At 46.1% G+C, this 5,227-nt stretch overlaps 1 pseudogene; it reads left to right on the top strand.

Annotated features, from left to right (window-relative positions):
* Nucleotides 1-3,880: 3,880 nt before the first annotated feature.
* Nucleotides 3,881-4,505, top strand: LOC118573811 (annotated as a pseudogene).
* Nucleotides 4,506-5,227: the final 722 nt, after the last annotated feature.

Raw genomic sequence — 5,227 nt, 5'->3', positions numbered from 1 at the left:
CTGGCCACATGCAGTGGGGCTGGAGGGGAGGGAAGACATTTACACCCAGGTGCTGCATTCACGTGGAGAGTTTATTATAATAGAGAGATGAAGAGAAAGATAGGAAAGATGGCACAAGGAAGAAAGAGAAGGGAGAGAAAGCAGAGGTGTGCACACCAGTGGGAAAGGAGGGGAGGGAGGGGGGAGTTTTTCCTTAAAATGAGACTTATTATATCATCAATACAAATCAAAATACCAGACAATTCACAGCTGAGGAACTGGCAAGGTGAGGTGGCTGTGGCTTGTTCAGCTTCTCTGATATTTCAGCGTTCACCCCAATACCCAGCTACAGGTTTGTTCTTGTATTTTTTTTTTATAATTTTTAAATTTGTGGTTTTTTTCCCTTTTTTGTTTTTATTATATTTGTGTTTTAATTTTACACATCAGCCATGGGTTCCCCTGTCCTCCCCGCTCCCGCCCCGCTCCCTTCTTCCCCCCAGCCCCTCCCCTCCATTCCCATCTCCTCCAGGGCCAAGACACCCCAGGGGATTCATTTAAACCTGGTGGATTCAGTACAGGCAGGTCAGGCCCCTCCTTCCAGACTGAGCAAAGTGTCCCCATATAAGCCTCAGGTTGCAAACAGCCAGCTCATGCACTAAGGACAGGTCTGGGTCCCACTGCCTGGGTGCCTCCCAAACAATTCAAGGTAATCAATTGTCTCACTTATCCAGAGGGCCTGCTCCAGCTGGGGGCTTCACAGTCTTTGGTTCATAATTCATGTGCTTCCATTCGTTTGGCTATTTGTCCCTGTGATTTTCCAATCTTGGTCTCAACAATTCACACTCTTACAGTCCCTCCTCTTTCTTGACAATTGGACTCCTGGAGCTCCACCTGGGGCCTGGCCAAGGCTCTCTGCATCCTCTCCCATCACTTATTGAATGAGAGTTCCAGCACGACTGTTAGGGTGTTTGGCCATCTGATCAACAGACTAGGTCAGATCAGGCTTTCTCTTGACCATTGCCAGCAGTCTACAGAGGATGTATCTTTGTGGATTTCTGGGGACCTCTCCAGCCCTCTGCCTATTCCTGTTCTCATGTGGTCATCATTTATCATGGTCTATTATTCCTCATTCTCCCTTTCTGTTCCTGACCCAGCTGGGATCTCCTGCTCCCCTAAGCTTTCTTTCCCTCAAATCTTGCCCTTCATTACTCCCACTGTCGTCCAGGTTGTTCATGTAGATCTCATCCATTTCTCTGTCATTGGGCAATCTCTGTGTCTTTCCTAGGGTCCTGTTTTCTAGGTAGCCTCTCTGGAGTTGTGTAGCAGTCTAGTCATCTTTGTTTTACATCTAGTATCCTCCTATGAGTGAGTACATACCATGTTCGTCCTTCTGAGTCTGGGTTAACTCACTCAGGATGATTTTTTCTAGATCGATCCATTTGCCTGCAAACCTCATGATGTCATTGTTTTTCTCTACTGAGTAGTACTCCATTGTGTATATGTACCACATTTTCTTTATCCATTCTTCAGTTGAAGGGCATTTAGGTTGTTTTCAGGTTCTGGCTATTACAAACAATGCTCATATGAACATAGCTGAGCAAATTCCCTTGTGGTATGATTGACCATTCCTGGGGTATATGCCCAAGAGTGCTACAGCTGGGTCTTGGGGGAGATATTTTCCCCATTTTCTAAGGAAACGCCATATTGATTTCCAAATTGGCTGTACAAGCTTGCATTCCCACCAGCAGTGGAGGAGAGTCCCACTTGCTCCACATCCTCTCCAGCATAAGCTGTCTTCTGTGTTTTTGATCTTAGCCATTCTGACAGGTGTAAGGTGGTATCTCAGAGTCATTTTGATTTGCATTTCCCGGATAATTAGGGATGTTGAGCAATTCGTTAAATGTCTTTCTGTTGAGAATTCCCTGTTTAGTTATATAGCCCATTTCTTAAGGCCTTCCAAGAGAAAACCAGATTTAAACAATACTTATCCACAAACCCATCCATACAGAATGCACTAGAGGGAAAATTCCAACCTAAGGAAGTCAGATACACCCTCGAAATCACAGGCAATAGATAACACCACAGCAGTAAACCCCAAAGAAGAGAAGTACACACACACTACCACCAAAAAATAAAAATAATAACCGGAAGAAACAATCACTGGTCATTAATATCTCTTAATATCAATGGACTTAATTCACCTATAAAAAGACACAGACTAACAGAATGGATACGAAAACAGACCCATCTTTCTGCTGCATAGGAGAAACACACTTCAAATTCAAAGGTAGACACCTCCTAAGAATAAAAGGCTGGGAAAAGACTTTCCAATCAAATGGTCTTAAGAAGCAAGCTGGTGTAGCCATCCTAATATCCAGCAAAATAGACTTCAAACTAAAATCAATCAAAAGAGATGATGAAGGACATTACATACTCATCAAAGGAAAGATCCACCAAGATGAAGTTTCAATTCTGAACATTTATGCCCCAAACACAAGGGCACCCACATATGTAAAAGAAACATTACTACAGGTTTGTTCTTGTTAATAAGACATTTCAAGATGCATACTACATCTGGCACCCAACGTTTGTGGTAGGAATTCACGAAAAAGCCTGTTGCCCATGGCCTTGCAGGCCCCGGCTCAGACCCAAGCTACACTCACCTACTTGTGGTGGCACACTGGTTGGATTTACTGAAGAAGGCAGAGGCAGGAGGGTCCTGAGTTTGAGGCCAACCTAGGAAAAGCTTCAGCCAGGGCTGAGCCACACACAGTATTGGGACCATGGAGGCAATGGCTGCTGCTCCCAGTTGATGGCTTTTTCTCATTGTGTTTATGACTGCGGTGATGCTGCTACCTTGGACAAAGCATTTCCCAGTGCTTGTTCAGAGAAGAATTGTCCTGTAAGGATGCAGGGCAGCCCCAAGGAGCAGGATTTCAAGAGGCCAGTCAGAATATTAGCATAGGGTACATACCAAAGTGTGTAAGTATGAGCCGATGATATTACCTGATATTTAGGAGCTGTATGAGAAATAAGAATGCCAACTAAATAGTGCTTTTCCAGAAGGAAAAAATGGTTTGGCTCTCTTTCCTATACAATGTAAAGTGAGGGAAGAAATACAAAAGGCTTGTGACCTCTGCCTTTTTCCTTTCCTAATCCTTTACCAACCATCCTTTTTGTGGTATTCTAACTTCCAAAAGGAGACATCTTTGCTACAATCCACCTAACCACCCGATAACAGCATTTGAGTTGCTCTCTGGCACATCAGTGTTTCAGCAGGCCACTCGGGGCTGGCTTAATCTAGAGTGGCAAAGAAAAAGACAGAAGATACTTACAAAATTCAATGAAAAAGCCACATATTGGGCCAGTGTCTTAGTTAGGTTTCCTATTGCTGTGAAGAGAAACAATGACCATGGCAACTCTTATGAAGGAAGACATTTAATTGAGTAAATTATGGTTTCAAAGTTTTAGCCCATTATCGTCATGGAGGGAAACATGGTGGCACACAGATAGGCATGGCGCTAGAGGTGGAGCAGAGTCCTACAACTTGACTTGCAGGCAACAGGAAGTGGTCTGAGACACTGGCTGTGGATTGTGCATATATGAGACTTCAGAGCCTGCCTTCACAGTGACATACTTCTTCTAACAAAGCCATACTACTCCAACAAAGCCACACCTCCTAATAGTACCAATCCCTATGACCATATGGGGGACAGTTACATTAAAAGTACCACCGTTTACTCCTTGGCCCCCATAAGGCTGTAAACAAATCATAATGCAAAATGCATTAAGTCCAACTTTGAAAGTCTCCATAGTCTACCACACTCTCAACAGTGCTTAAAAGTCCAAAGTTCGAGAGACGAGCACGGTGGAGGGCACAGACTGATCGAGCACACCGACCATGGCCTCCAAGTGTCCCAAGTGTGACAAGACCATGTACTTTGCCAAGAAGTTTAGTTCCCTGGGCAAGGACTGGCACAAGTTCTCTCTCAAGTGTGAGCTCTGCCACAAGACACTGACCCCTGGGGCCATGCTGAGCACGATGAGAAACCCTTCTGCCACAAGCCATGCTGTGCCACAATGTTTGGACCCAAAGACGTGAACATAGGGGGTGCTGGTTCCTACAACTTTGAGAAACCTCTGACTGAGGGCCCTCAGCTCACTGGCCCCATCAGGGTCCCTGTGGTGGGAACCTAAGAGCAGAAGAACGAGGATCCCCCAATGGTCCCAGCAAACCCTCCAGTGTCACCACACTCACTGGGGAGCCCAACATGTGTCCTCGCTGCAACAAGAGGGTGTACTTTTCTGAGAAGGTGACCTCTATAGGCAAGGATTGGCACCGGACTTGCCTGCACTGTGAGCGCTGCTCTAAGACACTGAACCCCAGAGGGCATGCTGAGCATGATGGGCAGCCCTGCTGCCACAAGCCTTGCTATGGAATTCTCTCTGGACCCAAGGGAGTGAATACCGGTGCAGTGGGCAGCTATATCTATGACAAGGACTCTGAAGGCACAGTTCAGCCTTAGATCTGCAGATGCTGTCCTCTGGATCCCCTACTCGTCCCTGAGAGAAAGTGACCTGCTGCCTAGTCCTGCCTTAGCGCGTCTTGCCTGCAAACCCCAGGGCCAAATTGGTGGAGGAGGAAGCCTCCTGGGTAGTCTCCAGAACAGCCCAGAATTGCAGCCCTGTTTCTCTGTGTGTCACCTCGGCTTGTCCTGTGTTACCCACTGCCCACTCTGTGTCTGTGTGCCTCCATAGCCTCGTGTCCTGTGCCCCTGTGCCCAGCATCCTCTCTGTCCCTGTGTCCGCATGTCCCTGACAGATCTCTGAGTTGTGTGTCCTATGATAGCCCTGTTGCCCACACCTGCCCACCAGTGTTATCTATCTATGCTCTGCTTGCCAGTGATGGCTATGAGCTCACAGCATTCCCAGGGTGGCAGCCCCCATGTTAGGAGCCCTCTGCTGGTTCCCACACTAAACCCTATCTACCCCTCACGTGGTTCATTGCTACACAGACTTTTGCTGTCAATAAATGGTTTGATTTGAGGGAAAAAAAAAGTCTAAAGTTCAGTCTCTTCTGAGATTCATGCAATCTCTTAACTGTAATTACCTATAAAGTAAAAATCAAAAAGCAGATCACATACTTCTAACATGTAATAGTATAGGATCTACCTTACCATTCTAATACATAGGGAAGGGAGCATAGTGAGGAAATACTGGACCAAAGCAAGACTGAAAACCAGCTGAG

Source organism: Onychomys torridus, chromosome X (genome assembly GCF_903995425.1).
Source record: "Onychomys torridus chromosome X, mOncTor1.1, whole genome shotgun sequence".
NCBI classification, from domain to species: domain Eukaryota; kingdom Metazoa; phylum Chordata; class Mammalia; order Rodentia; family Cricetidae; genus Onychomys; species Onychomys torridus.
The sequence above is the reverse complement of the archived record's forward strand: the minus strand, read 5'-3'. Positions and strand labels throughout refer to the sequence as shown.